Below are 25,626 nucleotides of genomic sequence, written 5' to 3'. Positions count from 1 at the left end.
CCAGCTTAGGAGGGGAGGGCAGAGGAGAGGGAGGAGCGGGAAGAAAGGGAACAGAGTATGAGTGACCTAAGATAATGCAGAAGCCAGGAGCCTGCAGAAGCTGAAGCCAGGCTGTCCAGTTCTCATCTCCCGAGTCCACCTATCAACATGGACTTCTGGCCGCACAATGATGCTTCCCATGAAAATAGGTGCTGGAATGAACGGGCTCCAGCATGACTCATAACAAACAGCCCACAGCAGAAGCAGGGCTGGGGATTTGACATCTGTTCTGCAGTTGTGCTTAAAATATCTTTCCCTTACATATCGATGGTGGGAGTGGTAAGTGCCAGCCTTGCCTTGTCACTGGCATGACTTTTTTTTCCTGGCCAGAGACTTGAAGAGACACAACTAACGGATCCACCATCTTAGACTTCACAGGTCAAGTGTCACAGCCTCAAGTTCGAGTTATCTCCTGGCAACCCAGTTCTTGATGAAAATATGAAGGATAAGGTAAATCCTATCCATATGCCTGGATCGGCTTCATTTAGCTTTGAAATTTGGGGAGTGGACCTTTCAGCTTCATCTTTTGACATGCATTAGGCACCTACTGCATGCAGAAAATTGTGCTTATCCAAGGTAAGTACTTACTTACATTCACTCAAAGAATATTTCTGAGCCTCCACCAGGCTCCTGGCACTGAGGAGCTAAGGATGATACTACAGTGAGCAGTGGTAGAGAAATAGCTTCTGCCTCTGCCTAAGGGGCTCAAAGCCCTGGAGAAGAGGGCAACTTGAATTTTAAATCTGTGCTGCTTTCCCAACCCTAAATACATGAAAAATGTTGCTGAGCATGGGATGGTTGGGGGGACCACAGTGGGATATAAACTCTCTGTACTCTAAGAAGGTTGTAGATTGTGGGGGTCGGGGTGGGGGGGAGAACACACAAGCCACAGAGGCTACCTCCTGTGTCCAAAGGAGACTGGGGTGTACAAAGGGGAAGCCATAGCTTTCTCTAAACTAAGAGGATGAACTACAGGGAGTGAGTGGTCTTGGTTGTGAGAAGCTGTGTCTCCAAGGGGTTGAGACTCTCCAAAGCTGAGTGCAAATAGTACTGGGATGTGGGGTAAGAGGGTGGGAAGTGGGGGGTCAGGGCAGGTAGAGACCCTGACTGAAGGCAGGGAGAACTTTATTGTAGGTTATAACTCAACTTGACTCTTCAATTGGTCTCCACAAATGAGAATTCAGCTGCTGTCGCTCTCTACCCCTGAAAAGAGAAGAGACCATAATCTTCAGCTGCTGTTTGACTCGCAATCACCTTTACGTGCATGGCTACATTTGTTTGTCTTAGTAGCCCTCAAAGTAGTCAAAGTTGGCCATTTCACAGATGAGAGAACAGAGGCTTCCTCTTTTTGTTTTTGAGTCAGTACTGGGGCTTGAACTCAAGGCTTCTCACTTGCCTTTAGCCTTTTCCATTCAAGAATGGTGCCCTCCCATTTGAACCACACTTCCACTTCTTCCTTTTTTTTGGGGGGGGGTGCTGATCTGGGTCTTGATCTCAGGGCCTGGGCACTGTTCCAGAACTTCTTTTGCTCAAGGCTGGTGCCCTACCACTTGAGTAACAGTTCCACTTCCAGCTGGACTTTCCTGCCTGGCTTGGCTCTGAACCTCAGTCCTCAGATCTCAGGTTCCTGAGAAGCAAGGATTACCGACCTGAGCCACTAACACCCAGCCTAAGGCTTCTATCTGTAGGTTAAAACATCTTGCATCACACTTTGCATCAAGTGGCAGAAGTGGAATTTGACCTGTGTTTTTTCCACAGGCACAAATATTATCATTTAAGTCTGCAGAGCCATGACCACAGATAAATCCTGAACTTTCCTAAGTGAAGGTCTGTGTCAAATGTGGCAAAACAAAAACAAACCCCAACAACAAAACTTGAAGATGCCACTGGGTAGGTGTCTCACATCAGTAGGAACACTTTCCAGAAAGACTGTGTCTGTGTCTTGAAGAAAAAACTGATCAGGAACAGGTTTTCAGCCTCCAACATCCAGTCTACTTCAGAATGAAGACAAAGGTTGAATCCCTGCTTGCCAGGAAGGCCCAGTTTTATGCACATGGAAAATGAATGGTCGCTTCTATCATGGGATTCCAGAGCTGAGGTCAGCAAACTTTTAGTACAGAGCCAGACAGTAAATATTTGGGGCTTTTCCGGCCACATGCAATTCTGTGTTGCAACACCTTCTATCCACTGCTGTTGATGAGTCAAAGCAGCCAGAGACAATGTGTAAATAAGTGGGCGTGGCTGTGTGCCAAGAAACCTTACACTGAACTGTGTGTGTAGCTCCTATCATTTTCATGTCACAAAATATTCTTTTGTTGTTTATTTTTCTCCCAGCTTAAAAAAAAAGAAACACCCTTCCTAGCTTTGTTGAGCCTTCAAAAGAGGTATGAGTCCAGGTCTGGCCCATGATTAGCAGGCTCTAGAAGAACCTGTTCTAGAAAAAAACAGAGATTGCTTGGTCCAAGATATTCCTCCCACCCACTATTTACCTGGAATTTCATCAGTACTTCATTTATTTGCATCAAACCATATTTGTCTAGACTTTTAAGAAGGAGCAATCCTTGTAAGAGGATGAGCATATTAAATTCTTAACCTCATCTTCTCCTTCATTCCTTCCTCTTCTTCTTTCTCTTCCTCTTCTTGTGCCAGTACTGGGGTTTGAACTCAGAGCCTGAGTACTACCTTTTTTTTTTTTGGCTTAAGGTAAGCACTCTACAATTTGAGCCACAGCTCCACTTTCAGCTTTTTGATGGTTACTTGGAGATAAGAGTCTTACAGACTTCCCTGGCCTGGTTAACTTCAAATTGTGATCTTCAGATCTCAGCCTTCTGAGTAGCTAGGATTACAGGGGTGAACCACCAGCACCTCACTAACCCTTTCATTTTAAAGCTGATCAGATGAATCTTAATAGAAGCACTATGAGGACTGGACCTATTGGGTGTACTGTTCTCTGTTATGTGCCTGGGACGATGGATAGAGTAGTATAAGTTAAATCCTGATGGGATGTATGTATAAATTCTCTTCTTCTATATTGGGTGACCAGAGTCACCAGCAGGGATGGCTGGGAGAGGAAAGTAAAGGCAAGAAGCACAGGCTGAGTGCATTGTAGAGAGAGTGAAGAACCTCAGCAACACTCCTGCAAGCGCTGGTCCTCACGGCACTGCTTTGGAAAGCTGGTGAGCTTGGGAGAGGCAGGATGCAGGGTGCTCCCAGGTCCTGGGAGCCTGGGAAAGGATCCAGCAGCTCTCATGACACCTGAAAAGTAACACTGAGACCCACTGGACTCATCAGATCCATTGCAGTGGAGCGGTGTGCTCCCCGCCAAAGAAAACATTAGGACTTGATCTGAATGGGCAAGTCTCAGAGACATGAATTTGTATAGTATAAAATTAAAAGGGCCTTTTGAGAGAGGGAACAAATCTGGCCAGACAGTGGAAAAGTGTGTGTGCAGTGTCAAAACCTGTGTAAGGAAGAGTTAAGGAAAGACTGAAAGAGGGAAACAAGTAAAGAGCCTCTTTTTCCTCCACCTCTTCAGCAGGGCTGATTTTCCTAAGTCAGTTACCTCATAAAAAGCTATAGGACTGAATGAAGTGATAGAAGTGGTGTGTATTACTAAGAATAACAAGGGTTTGTCATTATGACTGCAAAGCAAAGTATCAAGCAGGACACTTAGGGATGGGGGAGTTCTTGGAGACAAACTGGCCCAGCACAGGGGCTGGGGCCTTGATTCCTCACCCCGACTTCTCCTGTGCAGAGAGAGCTGGACAAGCAGCCACTAATCTGATTTGAAATGCTTATCGACATTTGGTGATTCCCAAACCAGTGCATTAGCTCTGCAAAACCCTTCAGATGCTGGTACAGAGGGTGAAGTCCCCACATTTCTGGCCCATGAGCCCCAGGATGGAAAGGAGGCACTAGGTAAACTGAATGTCCACTTGAGCGGGGGCTGTTCCTGCGCAGTGGAGGCCAACATTTGGCACCAGCATAAGAATTGCTTGTAGGGATGAGGCACCAAGGCATGTGCTATATAAGCCTCTTCCTTAAGATACTCACAGTAGCATGCTTGTAGTAGCTAAGCATCTGTTCCAAGCCCAGTCCTAGCCTCTGATTTTCCTTATTGGCTTGGGAAAAGTTATTTGACATCTCTGTGACTTCACACACCAACTGCAAAATGGAGTCCTATTTACCTCATTGATTTGTGAGGGTTGATTGAAATGAAATGTGTGATGTGACTATTACAGCTAGGAGACAAATGCCACTCAAAGGGCAATTTAATGAAGGCATTTCTATTTGCTTTGGGGGAACCATCTAGGGGTTTGAACTCAGGGCCTTGTGCTTGCTAGGCAAGCATTCTACTACTTGAACCACACCCTATACCTTTTTTGCTTTTAGTTTTTTTTTTTTCAGATAAGGCTTTTGTTTGTGCCTAGGGCTAGCCAGGCATAGCTCCACATATCTAAGTCTGTTGTGTAGCTGAAATTATAGCTATGCTTGTTACTTGAGATAGAGTCTAGCTCCCAACCTCTACCCCATTGGCTGAATGGACATCCTCCTACCTCACACTCCAAGTAGCATCATACTCGCCCTGCTTGCCTTGTTTGTTCTTAACCAGGCTTCTGCTACCCATGGTCCAGGCTCTATTAAGAAAGTGGTACATCATATCACCCATTCCTCAAACTCGTCTGTCCTTTCCGGGTGGGGAAGAGTAAGCAGGTACCTACTGAGGAGTGAGCCTTCAGGTTCATGAAGTGACTTTGAAGTTATTTAAGCATTCCTTCCAAAATTTTGGATTTTACTCCATATAGTATTTGAACATATTAATTGTTAAGACTTTGTCCCCCCACCACAAGGCTCTAAGAAGAGAAGATTCATCCTAAATACCAATCCCAGGTTAATCTTCCACTCCCATTGCTCCTGCTTACTCCATGCCAGCAGGATGGAGGTTCCCAGTGACATGGTAGGGAGGGTCTCAGGAAGATGGTGAGGCTGCAGCTGGCCTGGTAGATTTGGGACTCATGGAAGGTAGGAAGGAAGAATTGTCGTGAGCAAAGGTCCGGAGTTGAGGGAGCACAAACTGAACTCCCAGGGAACCAGGCGGAAATTTTGTTCCAAAACACCAAGTTCTTTCTCACCTGGAAGTCACTAATCTTTGTGTCTCATTCCAGCATCATCGAAGCCCACAGGAACTAGTTCTGCCATCTGATGCTCATCACTCAACTCCAGCAGCCCCAAGCCTCTCCTCATCCTCCTCCCTCCCTCTCTACACGTTTTCCATCTGGACAGGAGCCCTGTGTAAGCTTGGCTGGCGCCAGGCAGTGTTCACGGGCCTCCCTCAGGATTTAAACTTCTCCTGAGAAGCAAGTACTTTGGCTTCAAAGCACCCAGTCTTCCTACAACCACCCTTCAGCTTCCAACCCCCCCTCCCACCCCAGGCCAGGCATCTTCTTATTGCTGGAATTAACCTGGCTTTCTTCCTCTGTGAAACTTCCCTCTTGGAAGTCTTACCAAGGGCTCAAGGCCAAGGGGATGAAGAATTACAATAATGCCCAATCAGTTCTGCTACATAAAGCATGACCTGCCTCACTGCTGAACAAACTGGTCACCAGACCCCTCCTGCTTTTCTCTTCCCACCTCCTTCCATGAAGCAGAGGGAGGGGACCTATCCGCTGGGGGGCTCTGACCATGCCTTCCTCCCACTGGCCCATTCTCCGCCACTTCTGAAGAAGGCTGGGCCAGGACTCACTGTGCAGGCCTCGCTGTGCATAGTAAAGCACTCCTTGGAGCTCACTGAGTTTTTAGTGTTATTCCTTGATGTTTGTTCTGCACTTTAAAGTGAGACCCCCAAGCCTCTGGGGCTTGGCTGCAAGGAAAGCAAGGCAAAGGGACATGTTTTTCTGTTATTCTAAAGCAGTAGCTGCAAAGGGATTTTTTTTTTCTTTACATTCCCCTCTTACATTGCTGAGTATATTGTGGATCCCAGCAATGCTTGATGAAACAGTTATTGATTCCAAGCTGCGCATAGTGTCTTACATCTGTAATCCTAATTATTTATGAGGCTGAGATTGAGATTGAGGCCAGTCCAGGTAAAAAGTTTGTGAGACCCTGTCTTAACCCAGATCTGAGTATGGTGACTTGCACCAATCATCCCATCTACTTAGGTGATTGAGATTGGGAGGGGTGTGGTTCCAGGCCAGCCCGGGGGGGGGGGAAATGCTAGCAAGACTCCATCTCAGTGGAAGAAGCTGGACATGGTAATACAGGGCTGTCATTCTAGCTTCTAGTAGAAGCATACACCATGATTGTAATCCAGGTGCATACCTGGGTGAAAAGTGATGTCCTCTCTCAAAATAACCAATGCATAAAAGGGATGAGCTGTAGCTTACCAGTAGAGCATCTGCTTAGCAAGTCCAAGATCCTGAGTTCAAACCCCAGTGCTACCAACAAAAAGAGTTGTTGCTGGGGATATGGCCTAGTGGCAAGAGTGCCTGCCTCATATACATGAGGCCCTGGGTTCGATTCCCCAGCACCACATATACAGAAAATGGCCAGAAGTGGCGCTGTGGCTCAAGTGGCACAGTGCTAGCCTTGAGCAAAAAGAAGCCAGGGACAGTGCTCAGGCCCTGAGTCCAAGCCCCAGGACTGGCCAAAAAAAAAAAAAAAAAAAAAAAGAGTTGTTGATCGTCGGCTAACATGTTTGGATGTCTTGTCCTCTTCCTCACAGGCACCAACATGAGCATCAGGACCATCCATCTATAATTTGAGCGGCTGAGGTTGCTCTGGGGCATAGATGGTGGCAGGCAGGAGATGAAACAGAAAACAAGCTTAGGTTGGAATCCAGATATTACAGTGAAATCTTCACCTGTGAAATAACAGAGATACTGAAAAATAACTCTGCAAGGGTTCACTACATCATAGATTCCCCATCCCAGTGATTTACTTTTTCCTCTCTGGATCAGCAGATTTAAGAGAGTGAAAGCTCAGTGGCTCTTTTGGAAGCACAAGAGAGAAAGATATATGTGTGGAAGACAGTGGAAGGCCAGAATTATGGAATTCAGTCTTCCTAGATGTGGCCCTGGAAAGAAATGCAGAGGGTTCCCCAGCGTGCTGGGCAGATGGTGACAGCTACACGTCCCTAGACATGTAAGGTAGGTGCTTCCTTGAATGCTCTGTTCATATGCTGCCTGCCAAGCTTGTGGAGGACACTCTAGTCTCTCCTCAAATGATGCTCAGCTGCCTCGGGAATCATCATTGAGTACTTACTAGACGTTAGTATCTGGTAGTGTTTAAAGCTTCTGGACAGGAAGTCCCTAGGGCTGCTGGCACCATGGAGGTCTTTTTTTTTTTCAGGCAGGAGAGAAAGTTTATTCCCGAACTGCTGGCCTGTGGCCGAGGTGATCCATGGCCGGAGAGAAGGTAGAGAAGAGAGAAGAGGGCGACCCCCACCCAGCCCTGCTTTATTTAGGGCAGAGGCAAGGGGTGTGTGGCCAGGTGGATTAGGATGTGACCTCAGGGAAAGGGAGGGTACTCTAAGCTTGGCCTCAGTCTGACCAATACTGGACTTAATGTTAATCGGACACAAAGAATGGACTTGAGAAGGGACATGAAGATGCTTGAAGGGGCAGAGGAAGAAAAAGGCTTATAGAATCGCTAAGGCTTGAGAATGAGGTGGATTGTGGTAGACAGCTACCATGATGTGGCCCCTTCTCCACTCCGCAGAGGCTGAGCAGCTGTTCCCAACAGAAGCAATGCCAGAGACACTCTTACCTGATGCCAGCGTTCTTCATCCTGTCCACAGTTCTGATGGTGTTTTATTTCCAAAACTACACTGGGGCTGGAGCCCAGTGGCTCATGTCTGTAATCCTAGCTAGTCGGGAGGCTGAGATCTTAGGATTGCCATTCAATGCCAGCCCAGCAGGAAAATCCATAAGACTCTTATCTCTAGTTATAAACTACCAGCAGTGTCACTGTGGCTTAAAGTGCTAGCTTTGAGCAAAAAAGCTCAGGGATAGTACCTGGGTCCCTGAGTTTAAGCTCTACTACCAAAAAAAAACAAAAGAAATTTAAAAAAACAAAACACTACACTAAGTAGAATGGATTAGTTTTTATGTAGCTTTGGCCACCTGGCCAAACATCATGAACAACTCTGAATGCCAATGAAGTTGCTACTAAAGTGGTTTTGTTTAGCTTCGTCCAATTGTAGAAAGAAGGCAAAAGCTACAGAATTTCCAGAATTATCTCTGTGTCTCTATGAGGTTGTCTTTATTTAAACAGCACTTGCTTTCCAGGAAGCTAGTACATTACCAGAATGTGTCCCAAGGAAGGAAGACAGAAGTGATGATGTGAAAAGTTGGACTTAACTACCCAGATTACACAGAACAGGGCAGTTGAGTGGGAGAGGAAATAGCTACAAGGGGAATGGGTTTTCTGACTCCTACTTTACAATTCTGCCCAGCGGACATATTCACATTTTTAATCTAAAACGTTTTCAAATTTAGTCTTCCACTTTTAGCCCAGGACAAGGTTGCACGGGCCTCAAAGCTGAAGTTTACACCTACCAATCAAAAGGCTTTGCTAGGTGTTGGTAGCTCATGCTTGTACTCCTAGCTACTCATGAGGCTGAATTATGGTGATCCTGTTTGAAGTCAATCAGGCAGACAAATCTGAGAGACTCTTAGCTCCAATTAGCCACCAAGAAGGCAAAAGTGGAGCTATGGCTAAAATGGTAGAGCACACACAATAAAGGTTTTCTTTTGCACTTCCTTCCCTGATGGTATCCTCAGGTCCTTAGCCCCTGGCCTTAATGGCCACTGAAGTATCATCTTATCCAGAGCAATCCCAGTGCCACATTCTCAGCTTCTATTTCTGCTTCTAGTCTGCCATAAGAGGCTTGAGCAAATGTCCTGCCGTGAGGAATGTGCTGCTGCTGAGCAGGCTCCCATCCTTCCATCAGCAGTGGGATTGTTCAATGGCCTGTGATTCATCCCTGTTTGACTTTTCTATCCTCACGCTCCCACCACACCATCTTCCATCACCGTTATCCCTACTCCGCACATGATCTCACTGTTCTTCCCTGACAGGCCACGGGTGCTCTCACCTCCCCTGGCTTTTACCTCCATGGTGCTCTAGCCATCAACCCTTCTCCTCTCTGCATTCCAAATCACCTCTAACCCCTATTCCTTTTTCCCTCTGACATGATTTTACCCCTTCTGGTACCTTTTCAATCTCTTTCTCTCTCTCCTAATTCCTCCCTGACTAGGACCCATCTCCCAAAAAAGCTTTCCTTACACATATCACTGTGAAGCTTCCTAAAAGCCATGCCCTACCTCCCTTCCACTGCCTCTGCCCCTCCAAGGCCTCCCAGCTCCCCCTTCCCATACTGGGCTCTAGATATCCATTGACCTCTTGCTGAGCCCACCTGTTTCCTTTTCTTCTCCAAACCTACTTTTCTTCTGGAGTTCCCCCCACCTCTCTTTTGGCCATGGGCTTCCTCCCAGACCCCCTGCAGCTAGAGTGTGCCAGTGGTCCCCTTCTCCCACCACATCTGAGCAGCTGCTCCTTACCCAGGCCTTTCTACAGGCACACTGTCTTTACCTGGTGTCCTCCTCTCCTCCCACCTGGGCCACTGAAGTAGCCTCTAGTCTGCCTGCCTTCAAGGGCGCCTCTCCTCAGCCTTCTCTTGTTGATGGCTCAAAAGGTCTATGAATAAATGTACAAGAGGACCCCACCCCACCCCATCAACCCCATCATGGCCATAATCAAGAGACCAACACCTATGAAGGGGTTGACAATGGTTTAATTTGCAAAATGTACGATGATCTCTGTAGCCTGATGATCCAGGTCTTCATTACGGCCCATGGAGTTTCTTTTGTTCATTTGTTTTTGTGCCACTACTAGGGCTTGAATTCAGGTGCTGGGCACTGGCCCTGAGCTTTTTTTTTTTTTTTTTTTTTTTTCTCGACTAGTGCTCTAACACTTGAGCCATAGCTTCACTTCTGGCTTTTAGGGTGATTAACTGGAGAGAAGAATATCATGGACATTCATTCCCCATACTGGCTTCCACTTGCAATCCTCAGATCTCAATCTCCCGAGTAGCTACAATTAAGGGCATGAGCCACTGGTACCTGGTTGGCCCCATCTTAAAGCATCAATTTCCACTTCACACACACACACACACACACACACACACACACACACACACACAGGAATTTACTTCATCTTCCATTCATTTAGGGCCATTCATGACTCTCCAGATAAAATTTTACCTAATATATCCATCTTATGCCAGACTCTCCTTCTCCCCTTCATCTCCCCTAGTCATCTTCTCCCCTAGTCATCTTTCAAGGGCTCAAGCTTCCTCCTCTTCCTCCTGGCATCAATTACTTTCTCCTCTGAGATCATACATTTTATTTGCAGCTCCATCACATGTGTTTTTCCCACATAGAGAGGGCAGACCATGCCTTTGTGATGCCTGTGCCCCGAAAGAGTCCAGACATGTGCCTCACCCAGTCACATGCTTTGCTGAATGAAGGGTTCCACCATCCTATAGGAATGAACTACTGCAACACTAGTGGTAGGGAGACGACAGCACATTCATGTATTTTCTCTCAGTTATTCAAGTTCTAACTCAGACTCAGCCAAGGTCCAGGTGAGTGGCCCTTACCCCCTCTTCCTCAGACTTCTCACCTCCCTTCTGGGGCATGGTCTCCTCCCCTCTTTTACCTTGAATAATAACTTTACCTCTTCATAAGTTGACTTTCTCATAGGACCACAGTGAATGAAGGTGTTTCTTGGCTCCAACATCTGTCTCCCCATTTCTTTGCTCATCGCCCCTTCCAAGATTTCCTTCCTTCTGTTCAGATCTCAGTGAACTCCTGTTCTTCCTCTTGCCCCGTCTCTCCATGGGTCTTTCTGCCTTGTCCTTCCTTGGCACTGCAGGGTGATCTCATTCCTCATGTCACCCTCCCAAGGACTTGTGCATCGGAGCCTTTGTCCCCCATGAAAGGCCATTTGGGAGAGTCCTGAAGAGCTGAGGGCCGCTCTCATCCTCCTGGAGCAGAGCTTGCCTTCATCGCCTCTGATCATTTGCTGCAGAAAGTTGGGGGGTCCGGAACCACACAGAAGCCGAGACTCCAGATAGAGTTGGGGTGTATGTGGGGGGTGAGATGGAGGGGGTGGGCAAGTGAGGGGACTACTTTCCCTTCTGGCAGCCCTAAGGGTAAGTCAGCGTCTACGAGGTCAGCCCAGCAGCTTCTCTGCGCCAGCACTGGAGGGAGGAATTGCTGAGTGGTGCACGTGGGCAACCACCGAACCAGAGGCTCCCAGTGATACTCCCACCTCTGTAGGCCCCTCGTGGGCCTCGTGACCCACATTACGGCCTTTCATGAGGGGGGCCAGCAGGCCGGGAAGTCGCCATTCTAGCGGACAGAATATCACAGCCCCTGGAGGAAGGGACCGAGCCAGAGTTCTGGAACCAGTACCCGGGGGCCATACCTGCGCAGGCCTGCGCTGCGCCCATGCGCGGCTTCCCCGAGCAGCATCCGGGCTTGGAGCCCACGAAAGCCAAGTTCATCTCGGCAGGTTTCCATTCTAGAAACTTGTTGCAGCGCGCGGTTGCGAGGCGCCTCCTCCGCCATGGCTGAGAGTGGCTTACACAGAGCAAGTCCAGATTTAGGAGCGCAGTGAACGTTCTGTTATTCGAAAATAAATTTAGCTAAGGGGGGGAAATTTTTTTTTAAGGGAAACGAAGGGACAGCCCCCTCCCACATTTTTTTTTTTGACTGACTGCCAGGGATTGAAACATTGGGGCTGCCAGTCCCGTCGGAGGAGAAAGACAGCTGCAACTTTTCAGGTGGAAAGTCAGCGAATTTCCACAGGCCTCGGTGCCAGAGACCACAAAACGGTTGCAAACAAGGGATCGCTTCATGATGTCTGTGTGTGTGTGCATGCATTTGTGTGCGTGTGAGAGTGCGTGTGTGTGTGAGGAAAAGTGCAAGGGGGAAAGGGGAACGGGGAGGGCCGAAGTGCCCGGCACAGCGGGCTGAGGCTGAATGGGCAGGAGCGCATTGGGCAGATTAATGAAAATGTTTCACTGGCACGAGGGGTTTGATTACCCGGCTGCAAAATTGCTTGCAGATTCGCAAACAGCATGTTTCATTTCAAACTCATTCCCTTGCCATACATTAGCACTTGTCAATGTAACCATTAAGCACGGGGCAGTGCAGAAATTTAATTACAAAACCATTTATTTTATTGAAAGAAAAATAAACCCAAGCTACCTCAAATGCATTAGGTAGGTTCAAAACATGTTCAGCTGATAACACCCAAGGGTAGAGAGGCTGCCACGAGGATAAATGCGTCTTTCATGTGCGCTGGGGAACTCCATATTAGAAACAGCTGCCTGTAAGTCGCTCTTTATTTAAGTACAATTAGGAATTTGAAAACAACGGATTTAACGAAGGCACTTTTTAGATCTGAAGTTACTGGGGCGTGGTATCGATTCTTCTTTTTCTTTTTTGCTTCCTGGTTTAAGCAGTGGAATTACAAATGCCAAGAAGCTGAACAGGAGGGTTTATTGACTGGGTCTCCCTTCCCACCCACCCTCCACCAGCAAGCCCAGGCTTGTCTTTTGTTCTCCTGATGGTAGAAGACCGCAAGAACTGTGGAAGGAAGTCACAAAAAAATGTGCTAAACCCATCAAAATGTCTCCAGTCTGTATCTTATTTATGCCTTCTTCCTCTCTCTCCTCCTAGGTCTTCAGTACAGTTGGAAAACTTACAGCAGAAGGCTCTGTTGAAATCCTAGATTTGGGTTATGCTCTAGGCCGATGTCACACTGGAGATCACCTCTTCTCAGCACTAATGAGCTGCCAATAACCAGTCTGTTTTACTATTTTTCTGGAGTGGGGGGAAGTGTTATAACCTTAGTGGTTGGACTTATTTGTCAATTGAAAATGTATTTTTTCCCTCTCTCTAAGATATCTACCCACAATTTCTTGCTGACCATATCCTTATGCAATCTACTCAGAGGAAGAATCTGGGAAGGGAAGATTTTGGGGTGTTTTTCTTCAGTAACAACAGCAATTGCTTAGGTTTGCCTGGAGAGAGGTGGGGAGCAGGAAGGAGGGGGTACTCTTCTGTTGAAAATGTGCTTTTAGCTCTTGCAACTAAGGCTGTGCACAGTAGCAGGTCTGGGTGATATCGTCCCTGTGATGATTTTGTCCATGCCCTCAACTTGCCACAGGCAGGTCAAAGAAGGCACATTTGGCCTATTCAGAAGAGTCTGGAAACTCTGCAGAAATGCTACGTATTTCTGGGGGACACCCATATCACTGCCTGTACTGTATGAAGACCCTTTCCCTACTGGGAGCAAACCCTGAAGAGCCAGATTATCCAGCTGGCTTGGATGTGGTGCTATCCTTCACCTGGTCACACAGCCACCTCTGAACCAGATGCTGTGTTATGTTCTTGACATGTACGAGGATCTTGAGGCAGGAAAACATACTCACTAAATAAAGCAACTCACCACCCTAGGCAGCCTGTCCTTTACCTATAGACTTTAGATCACCACTGGCTTGGACAGGGGAAGGAGGAAACTAAAGAAATGTGGAAGGGGTGTTTGACCCCTTTTTCATACTATACAATAAATGGCATTAGGAAGCCCCTAAGTTGAGTGGCCTCCCTCCATCCTGTTAACCCAAGTGAGAAAATACCAAAGCATTGCAAACATTCCCCATCCCCAGGGGAGCAAGAAGGTGACACCTACCCTCACCCAGGCAAGAGAGATAGTATCCCTCCACCCCTATATAAGAAAGAGCAAGGGGGAGAGGGAGGCAGTAAGAAAGAGTACCAGATTAGCTAATGCAACATTACTGAAAGAGTTACCCCTAGGTGCATTCTGTAGACTTTCTAAGCATCACACCACTCTCAGTAAAAGTACAGTTCAGCACCCCCATAGGCCTGTTGATCTCTCTCCCTATTCAGTGCTTAGGATGGGTAAACGCTTCTCTGGGTTTCCAACTCCTGTAAAGTATGCATTTTCTAATTATGTGATGCTTCCTGGCCTGAGTTTTAGACAGAAAACTTCCAAAAATGTACCTTAGATTTAGAAACAGCAGTGTTTAAAAAAAACAAAACCCTAAAGCAACTTGATTGATTATTCAAGAACAACATTTGTTCTTGTTCTCATCTTCAAGAAGAAGTAAATTCCCAGGGAACAGAATAAGTTTCTAGGGGTTGTGTGGCAAAGTATGTGAGCAGACAAGGCCTTCAGAATCCTCCTGTGGCTCCCAAAGCAAGAGGAGGAGAAAGGAGAAAGTGGGAAGAGCTTTCAAGAACAGTGTCCTTCCGGGTGGCACGGGGGCTGGGGGGGGGGCACCACACTTATAGCCTTAAATGTGCACAGCATGCCCAGGGAACAGGGGAGCTGACTGACTTACTCAAAAAATCATTCTTGTAGATAAAGCTACTTGTTCTCCCTAAGGAGCTGCACAACACACAGGAAGATCATGGGGGTGGGGGTGGGGCTTGTTTTCCAGTGGCAACTGAAATGGCCTATTTCAAATAGATTGCTCCCCTCTCCTGTGATTCTGCAGCCTGACTTTTCTCCACTTCCCTGTGATATAGAGTTGTTAGTACAACTTTTAGTATTGCTTTTAGCATTGTAGAGACATCTTTTGACCTATATTTTTGAGTACTTTCTATATCCTGGGCACTATACATGTACTGATAGAGCTGTCAAAGTAAAAATAGATTTTGTTTTGTTTTGGGAGGGTTTTGATCTCAGGGCCTCATTCTTCCTAGGCAAGTGTTCTACCAGTTAGTTGAGCCATAGCTCTGTCCTTTTTGCTTTAGTTGGTTTTTCGAACAGGGTCTTATGCCTTTTCCCAGGTTGTCCTTAGACCATGCTACTCCTACCTTCACCTTCTGAGTAGCTAGGATTATAATCGTGTGTTTCTAGAACCAACTTGGTTGTTTGAGATAGGGGTTCACTAACTTTTTTTGGCCTGGGATAATATTGAATCATGTTTCTTCTATTCTCTGCATCCCAAGTAGTTGGTATTACAGGCCTGAGCCACCATCCCAGGCCCTAGAGTATAGGCTTTTAATCATGCTACATGTGAAATGGTATTATATGATTAACATTAATAACTCTTGTCATTGTGGATATCTGTTATGCATTAAAACCTGAGCTGTGGCCTCAAGTGAAACAGAAAACTGGCTGAGTAGAATACACACATGTTCTCCCAGTGAATGAATGAATGAATGAATGAGTGAGCTGGAAAGTTGACCAATAAAAATGATCAAATCTGAGGGCAAGAAAGAGTGGAGCTCTACCAGTTTGAACCATAGCTCCACTTCTGGGTTTTTGGTGGTTAGTTGGAGATAAAAGTCTCACAGACTTTCCTGCCAAGGCTGGCTTTGAACCGCAGTCCTCAAATCTCATCCTCCTGAGTAGCTAGGATTACAAGAGTGAGCTGCCAGTGCTCAGCTCTGTTGGATGATTTTTAACAGAAGTGCAAGGGCAATTTGCTAGATGGTAGTTTCAGTAAATGGTACTGAAACAATTACCTATCCATATGTCAGAAGTAGGGTCGGGGGTGAAGAAAAGAAAGGGAAAGAAGAAAGCGAAGAGGATAGGGAAGAGAAAAAGAACCATCTGCTTACCTTATAACTATTCAAAACTAAAAATAAGTCACTGGTGTAAATATAAAACCGTAGAGGATACACAGGTAGACTTTTATGACTTTGGCAAAGATTTCTTAAATACAATACCCAAAACACAATCTCTATCTATCTTATCTTATCTCTATCTATCTATCTATCTATCTATCTATCTATCTATCTATCTATCTGTGTTGTATGTTACCCAAATTAAGTAGAAAACAAAATATCATTTTAAAAAATAGCATTAGATTGAAACATATAGAAGGCCACATAACCATTCAATGGCAGCACCTGAATGTAGAGTAGTCTGGGTCAATGTCATGCATTGTGCTCTAGAACATCTCCATTTGCAAGCTGCAGTGCACTGTGCAGATATTTCTCTTTCAATAGCACAGCTGCGGCTGGCTCACCAGGCCTGCAGCTCTAGCCACTCCTGGCCAGGGTCAGTCTGAACCCACGGGCTTCAGCCACACGGAGTGTGCTTTCAACAAGTCCAGCGATACTTCAATCCTAAAGAAAAATATTATGATGGAGGTTATGATGGGGCCATTGCCTCTGAAGACATGCAAGTTAATCTTGATGACTTGTTATTGCTGGAAACAAAGTCTGTCCTTAAGCAAGAGCCTGCTCCTGGGTCCGGGTTGCCCAGCAAATGGGGTGGGGGCAGGAAGACAGAGTTAGAGGCTGAACTTCCACCATATGAAGCTGACATGCTGGACCTGTTCCTCCTCCTCTTCTCCTCTCCTCCTCTTCCTGGTCTGGCTCATCATTTGATGTCTACCTCCCCTCCATCATATGTTGAAATCCCAAGAGTGCTGGGTGATGTTAAAAGGTGGGGGAGGGGAAGGTGGGGACAGATCACTCATCAAAGGGATTAGTGCCACTGTAAAAGAGGCCTATGAAAAAATCCTCACTCTTCTACCAAGTGACACAATAGCGAGGAGGCTGCCTATGAACCAAAGGCAGGCCCACACCAGATGCCAAATAGATCAAGGCCTTCATCATGGATTTCCCACCTCCTGGACTGTGAGAGACAGCTTCTGTTGTTTGCAAGCTATCCATTTTGTGGCCTTTTGCTCTAACCGCCTGTATAGGCTTACACATTTAAAAGTCACACCCACAGCTTTGCCTGCTGAAGATGAAGTTGTAGCATAGGCTTCTTTCTAGTCATTTGTCCCTGGGTCATATTTACAAATTCCTAAAAATAAACAAAAGTGTGGAACAACAATTTGTTAAATGGAAGGCTCTCTCAGTCACACTCAGCTTCCCATGAGACAGGTGGGGGTTGCTACTGGCCCTTTCTACACTCTGAGAAGAAACCAAGTAATTCAGATTTCTATCTTGATGTTGATACCAGATTTGCATCCTGGCAAAAGGTTTTGTGTTTTTTTTTTAATTTCATCTATCATCTATCTATCAATCATCTATCATCAATCAATCAATCAATCTATCTATCTATCTATCTATCTATCTATCTAGATATCTATAGCAATGTTATACAGTGACCTATCTCGGGGGTTATGTTCCAAAGACCCCTGTGGTAGGTGAAAATCTGAGATGTAGCAGCATTATATTTATTTTTTAGTTTGTATATGTTTTAAGGCTTTATAAACCCTTCCTATTCTCCTATAAACCTTTCCCACTCTCTTATTAAATTTTCCCACACTCTTATAAACCCTTCATCTGCTCTTAAATACTTTCGACACTCTTAAACCTATGTAATTTTAACCACATTTAATATTCTATCTGGGTATTCACCAGTGACGTATACTACAACTTGAGTGATGAAGATCATGAATTAGGTAGCTGCGCAGTACTGATGGTGATGAGGGCAATGTCAATGAGACGAATGCACTGCACAGCCAAGCAGAGCATTTCAGCTCTTCTGAAGGCACCACTTCATCAGGTCCTTCATCAGGGTGCAGTATCTTCACCCTGGGCTGTAACTTCTATTTCTGTTAAAAGCATAGCTGCAACTGAGCTTTTTGTCCAAGTGGTGAGCACAGTTATAGTGAGTTGGCTGGTGCTGCTTTTTCTTCTGAGTGAGAAGGTTTTTACAAACTAATATGATACTCTTGATTGTATTTACAAAGTGCAATGAACAAAGCATTTGGGGGGTCCCATTCTTCAGCCACTCACCAAAGTCCTTTGGCCATTCTGACCAAGGTTGCCAGAGTATTGAATGTTAGACCAACCTCCTCCACAAAATCCCGTGACATAAAGCAAAAACTCCGTGATATAGAATTATACACACACACACACACACACACACACACACACATAAAACCCCATGAAACAGTGAAGCTACAATACATGAACTCATGGGATGACTGTATAACAACTATTTATATACTTATAGATCTATCTATAGGATATATATATGTGTATAGGATACATATATACATATTATATATAGGTGTGTATATATGTATATGTGTGTGTATATAAACACACACACACACATATATATATATAACTGGGATTTGAACTTAGAATCGCACACTTGTTAGGCAGGCGCTATACCACTGAGCCATGCCTCAAGCCCTTTTTAACATTGATTATTTTCAAAATAGTATCTTGCTTCCTGCCTGGACCATGATCTGCCTGTCTTTCACTTCCCGTTGTTCCTAGATGACAGGTATGCCTCATCCATGTTCAGCTTCCTCCTTTGAGATAGAGTTTTATAGCCTTTTCTGCCTGTGCTCTCATGGAAGTGAGATCCTCTAAATCTCAGCCTCCTACAGAGCTGAGATGTCAGGTACATGCCACTGCCCCCAGCATTTGGTTGAGAAGAGGTCTCTCATGTATGCTTGAGCTGACTTTGATCCATGATCCCCCACATCTCTGCTTCTTGAGGAGCTAGAGTTACAGGTGTGAACTTCTGGTACCCAGTGTCTCCCATCTTTTACTCAGTACACTCGTATTTCATTTGCTCACACTGCGTACTAAGCCAAGTGCCAATAAGATATACTCTGCCTCCAGCAGGCTTTCTGTCAGCATAAGGATAGAAGGGCTGGAGCTAAGCAGTAGGAGTGGGTACCTTCACCCCGGGTTGTGCTGCACACAGTCTGACCGCTGTGAGGCCTGAAGGATCTTTATGGAAAGGTCTGGAGGCCCAAAGGACAGGAACATAACATAAAACCAGACAGCATGAACCAAAGCCAAGGAGGAAAAGTGCAGTCTGGACAAAAGCACACGTGACTGAGCCTGCAGGTGGTCGGGAGCCAGTTCCCCCTGGGTGTTTGGAGCCTCTTTAGCAGCATGCTCCTCTTACCAGCACCGGGCCAAAAGTTCCACAAACTTTCCATCCTGCAATCAGCCAGGTTGCGATATTTCTTTCTACCAAAAAGAAGAGCCAGAGGCATTGACCTGAATGCATAAAATGAGGGTAGAAAAACAAGGTTTGAAATTTTTCTTCTGAAAAAAAGAATACAACCCTTAATAATCTGGAAATTCTAAACAGTTCAACAATTTAGGACAGTGCTGAAATGACCCGACAGACTGGGCAGCTATGTGAGGCACCTTTCCTGATGGGTGATTATACCCACTGTTCCAAGCAGAAAGCCAGGGCCACAGCCCTGCAGCATTGTGTTGTTAAGGAACTGGGTGTGATGCTATAGCCAAAGCCAGCCTTCCTAGCCAGGGCACCACGGGGACAATGATCCTCATGCATTCCTGTCATTCTGCTTCAGGACAAAGTGATTGCAAGCTCAGATTAATTTGTAATGTGTTGTGGAATAAAATGCCTTACCAGTAGGAAGAGGATAGATGAAAAGATGGAAACAGGATGGCTGGAGCCTTTCTACCTGACAGGGTGTTCTTTGTAAGAGCAGGGAGGTCTAGCTCCCAACTGTGGGCAGCCCAGAAATACAGCTGATTGGTAAAGCCACTTAGCAAAGCAACTGGGCCACAAGGAAGGCCTCATGTTTACAGTGCTAGTGCTACAGAATCAGAGCCACATCATAGGCAATCTGCCATGGAGTGGCCAGCTGCCTGCACCACTGCTTGGGGTGTCTGCTTAAAGACTTTTTAATTATTTATTTTATTGTTACATCTTTTTATTAGCATCAATTAGTTGTACAGAAGAATTTCACTTTGGCATGTACCTTGATCATGCTCATCTCCTCCATCACTCTCCAAGTGTGCATTTGAGCACCTTGGCTGGCTGGACAGTCCAATTTGGGGAAAGAGAGGCAAAGCGAGAAACAACATTGCAGTCACCGTCCATGGCTTATGGGCTCTACTACCAACCCATAATGACCATGAATTCAAGGCCTTTAAAATGTGGACCCGCTCCAACTGCCCACCTAGCTGCTGTCTTGTAAATTACACCTTGAGTTCCACCAAGACCAGCATCTTCAGTTCCTTACTGTTCCTGCATCTAGGCACCGTTCCTCAATGCTACCCTCCATCTTCAAGACCCATCAAGCCTCAGACTCTGTAGGTCCACAATAGGCTCATATTTCTCCAGGGCTGGATTTCCCAAACTGTAGACCACACTAGAATTGTCCCTAGCAGGGCACAGGTAACAAAAAGGATTGCTTGGAAATAATTTTTCAGAAATTTTCAAGTACTGAAATAATCATAAGAAAAATATAAACTTTCTTCTATTTCCTTGCTCTTATTTTATTGCTTATAGTGTTTCTTATTTTTTAAGAAAAATAGGAAGCTGGACATTGGTGGCTCATGCCTATAATCCTAGCTACTAAGGTGGCTGAGATTTGAGGATCGCAGTTCAAAAGCCAGCCCAGGCAAGAAAGTCTGGGAGACTCTTAACACCAATTAACAACCAGAAAACCAGAAGGCATGCTGTGGCTCAAATGGTAGGGTGCTAGCCTTGAGCTGAAGTGCTTGGAGACAGCATCCAGGCCCAGCGTTCAAGCCCCTTGACCAACAAAAAAAAAAAAAAGAAGAAGAAGGAAGGAAAGGGAAGGAAGGAAGGAAAGAAAAAGGAGCATAATTATGTTTCTGAGTTAAGACCACTAGATGTAAACCATGCTTGTCCTTCTCTACCTTTGATCCATGATAATCTGTCACATACATCAAGACCTTTAGTCCTATGGGCCCTTATGTATGGTTATATAATTTTCCTGTATGGATCAGAATCTCCTTCAGGGCAGACCAAACCTTCTGCATGGTGAAAAGACTTGATGCTTAGAAAGCTTTCAGGACAAAGCCTAGGGCTTGGTAAGAGCCCAATGGATGTCATAAATTGTACTTACTATTCTATTTCATTGTGTCACCCCAAAGGAGAGTTCAGTGTTCTGCAAATATTAAGCATAGGCAATGAATAGGAGTTTAATGAAAGTCTTGTTCAAATTTGTTGCAATGCTATATATCATCAACTAACTTAAATGGTGTGTGGAAAACAGTGTCATAGCATACCACTAAATGCAGGATACTGCAGATAGGGCCCTTGGGTCCAAATGTTGGCATCACCATTTGAGTAGATGGCCTCACATTGGCAGGGGGGGGGGGGAGGTGTCTTGCCTGTTGTACTCATTCACAGGTTTGTGATGAGAATTAAACAGACCAATATGCTCATATACATGGACCATATTAAGCCTTATGCAAGTATTTTAAATAAAAAACACTAGGTGGCTAAGCATTATGAAGAATGTGGGTGCTATTTTATTGATACATTGTCCTTTCAGTAATATCATTTGCAAAACACAAAAGTTCAGTACACTAATTTCATTGCCTCTTAGCTTTTCTTCTAATCAGATGTAGCAGGACCAAACTTACATCTGAATCTGTACAGGTGCTTTTTATTCAAACTCTCCTCTCCTCTAGAATAGTGGATGCTATGAGGCGCCTCTTTGACCTCCCTAAGAACAAATGTGATGCTGGAAGCTCTCAGAACTCTCCAGAAATCTACCTTCCACTAGAGAGAACTCTGGAATAGCCAGATCCAGTGGCTAGTACTGTGGTGAACAGACCCATCCCCTTGCAACAGCTCTGTCACATACATCAAGACCTTTAATCATCTGGGCCCTTATGTATGGTTATATAATTTTCCTGTATGGATCAGAATCTGTGACTACAACTTGCAACAACTCTGCTGATCATCCTTACCCCAGAATTCCACATGGGGTCAGCTGAGGTCCTTGGCCAGTTGCTCCCTTCCCTTCCAGGTGTGAAACTTGAGAGTATGCCTTAATAAATGTCCAATACAAAAAGGCCACCTCCAGGGACTTAATTGGATTCAGTATATAACCAACAATGTCTGGTTTGCCTCAGGCAATCTGTTGGTGACTTTAGTTACTAAAAAGGTTTAGGTACTCATAGTAATTCCCTTTTGCTTTCAAAATATCCACAGTTTGAACAAGAAATTCCCTAGCTACCCTCTCTGTATATATCCCTCATGTCCTGGGCCTTACTGTCAGAGTGGGAAAATGAGACCCCATTGACATAGATTGAATTTCTTGAAGTTGGAGCTACATAAGCATCACTTTGCAATCTCAGGGCTTTTGCCTAGCTCTGTCCGCTGGCTTCACCTTGCTTCCTTCCCAGGATACCAGAGTGACCACAAGAAGACCTCAAGTTCCTGGTGGATCAATGTGCTGCTCAGCTCTGCTCACAACTCCCTCTGAGCTGCTGTTCTTACCCAGGTGTTAAGAGCCTCCTCCATGGTCCCTGAGCTGGGGCTTCCCCAGCTCTGCAGATTGTGGGCACTGGGCAGCTTCTCCATTGCTCCAAGGTCCAGATGGCCCTGGGAGACCTACAGATGCTCCTTCAAACCAGGGCTTGAGTGTGTACTCTGGTTGTTGCTTGATATATCAACATACCATGAAAGTAATTAAAAACATTCCCTTTATCTAGTATATATTCTTTTAACTGGCTCCTCTGAAGAAGGGAGACATGAATGTAGATGCAGTTGGCCTCAATTTGTCCACAAAGTTCTGTCTACCCACAGGCCAATAAGGTAGCTGGATCAGCTAAGAGTTGAATAACAGCCTCTAAACTATACCTGGAACCAACATCCCAACCTAATTCTCATGGATTAAGTTTCTTTTTTAAAAAATTTTTATTGTCAATCTGATGTACAGAGAGGTTACAGTTTCATACGTTAGGCATTGAATACATTTCTTGTACTGTTTGTTACCTCCTCCTTCATTCCCCCTCTCCCCTCCCCCTTTCCCTTCCCACCCCCCATGAGTTGTTCAGTTCATTTACACAAAACAGTTTTGCAAGTATTGCTTTTGTAGTCATTTGTCTTTTTTACCCTGTGTCTCTCGATTTTGGTATTCCCTTTAAGTTTCCTAGTTCTAATACCAGTATACACGGTTTCCAATGTACTCAGATAAGATATAGAGATGGTGCAGGTACACCACAGAAAGGGGATACAAGAATATCATCAATAATAGAAGCTACGGTTACATATAGCATGTTGAAAGTATTTATAACAGTGATATAACAATCATTTCCATAACATGGAGTTCATTTCACTTAACATCATCTTATGTGTTCATAAGGGTATAGGTATTAGGCTCTTGTGATCCTCTGCTATGACTTGCCTAAACCTGTGCTAATTATTCTCTATGAGGGAGACCATAGAGTCCATGTTTCTTTGGATCTGGCTCACTTCACTTGGTATAATTTTTTCCAAGTCCTTCCATTTCCTTACGAATGGGGCAATGTCATTCTTTCTGATAGAGGCATAAAATTCCATTGTGTATATGTACCACATTTTCCTGATCCATTCATCTACTGAGGGGCATCTGGGTTGGTTCCATATTCTAGCTATGACAAATTGTGCTGCAATGAACATTGTTGTGCTGGTGGCTTTAGTGTGTTCTTGTTTGTGGTCATTTAAGCAGATGCCCAAAAGTGGGGCTGCTGGGTCATAGGGGAGCTCTATGTTTAGCCTTCTGAGGAATCTCCATACTGCTTGCCAGAGTGGCTGAACCAGTTTACATTCCCACCAACAATGAAGTAGGGTTCCCTTTTGGCCATATCCCCTCTAACATTTGTTATTTTTAGTTTTCTTGATATAGGACATTTTTACTGGGGTGAGATGGAATCTCAATGTTGTTTTGATTTGCATTTCTTTTATGGCCAGTGATGTAAAGCACTTTTTCATATGTCTCTTGGCCATTCTCATTTCCTCATCAGAGAAGTCTCTTTTTAAGTCTTTAGCCCACTTGTTGTGGGGGCTATTGGTTCTTTGTGGCTTTGTTTTGGAGGAATGTAATAAACCCACAAAAATCGATGGCCCTTCTATGTGCTAATGACTTTTGCAATAGCCTCAAAAAACATAAAATACCTAGGAATAACCTTAACCAAAGAAGTGAAAGACCTCTATGATGAGAACTTTAAAAACCTGAAAAACGAAATTGAGGCAGAACTAAGGAAATGGAAAAACCTCCCATGCTCCTGGATTGGGGGGATTAATATAATCAAAATGGCAATATTACCAAAGGTTATCTACAAATTCAATGCAATACCCATTAATATCCCAACACCATTTTTTAAATGAAATAGAGGAAACAATCCAGAAATTCATATGGAACAATAAAAGACCCAGAGTAGCAAAAACAATCCTAAGCAGAAAGAACAGTGCTGGTGGAATTACAATACCCAACTTCAAGCTGTATTATAAAGCTATAGTAATAAAAACAGCTTGGTATTGGCACCAAAACAGGCTTGAAGACCAATCGAACAGAATTGAAGACCCAGAAATTAACCCACAGAACTACGCCTACTTAATCTTTGATAAAGAAGCTAAAAAAATAGTCTGGAAGAAAGATAGCCTCTTTAACAAATGGTGCTGGCAAAACTGGTTCGACTCATGCAACAAACTAAAATTAGATCCTTATATATCACCCTGCACCAAAATCAATTCCAAATGGATAAAAGACCTCAAAATCAAAACAGATACCCTGAAAACACTAAAGGAAGGAGTAGGAGAAACACTTGGGCTCCTTGGCACAGGACGGAACTTCCTTAACAAAGACCCAGAAATGCTACAAATCAAAGAAAGGATGGACAAATGGGACTGCATCAAACTGCTTAGCTTTTGCAGGGCAAAGGACATAGCTCGCAAGACAAACAGAAAGCCCACAGATTTGGAAAAGATCTTTACTGGCCATACAACGGACAAAGGCCTCATATCTAAAATTATGCAGAACTAAAAAAATTACATTGCTGGATTAAGTTTCTGTTTGTAAGTTCCTTCCAACCCCATGGAAGTGGACTGCCACAAGCAGCTATGAAGAAACTATAATCTAACTCCAAGTGAGCCGGGGATGTACAGGAAATCCTTGCAGCATAGTAGTGCAGGACCGGCAAAACAACTGGGTAAAGAAAACCATCCAAAGTAATCTTAATAATCAAGGGGAGAAATTACAATTGCTTTGTGGCTTTCAGAAGTTATCAAAACATTGATAACTCTCTGACTATTGGTTATAAATGCATAAGGAAGTGAACAGTTAGTAAAAATAACATTTCACTAACCTGTAATTTTAAACATTAGAAACTCCCATAATTAAGGTATTTTGTTTCTACATTAAAAAAAAAAAGTTGAGGACTGGGGATATGGCCTAGTGGCAAGAGTGCTTGCCTCTTATACATGAGGCCCTGGGTTCGATTCCCCAGCACCACATATACAGAAAATGGCCAGAAGTGGCGCTGTGGCTCTAGTGGCAGAGTGCTAGCCTTGAGCAAGAATCCAGGGACAGTGCTCAGGCCCTGAGTCCAAGGCCCAGGAGTGGCCAAAAAAAAAAAAAAAAAGTTGAACAGAAGTAGTTTGCACAGTTATTGCCTCTGTGTGTGTGTGTGTGTGTGTGTGTGTGTGTGTGTGTGTTTTCCTGGTACTGGGGCTTGAACCAAGCCCTGGCCTTTAGCTTTTTTTTACTCAAGGCTCTACCCATTTGAGCCTCCAATCCACTCCCAGATTTTTTCTGGTTATTTGGAGTTAAGAATC

The sequence above is a fragment of the Perognathus longimembris genome, chromosome 8 (assembly GCF_023159225.1).
Source record: "Perognathus longimembris pacificus isolate PPM17 chromosome 8, ASM2315922v1, whole genome shotgun sequence".
NCBI lineage: Eukaryota > Metazoa > Chordata > Mammalia > Rodentia > Heteromyidae > Perognathus > Perognathus longimembris.
Note: the sequence above shows the minus strand (reverse complement) of the source record.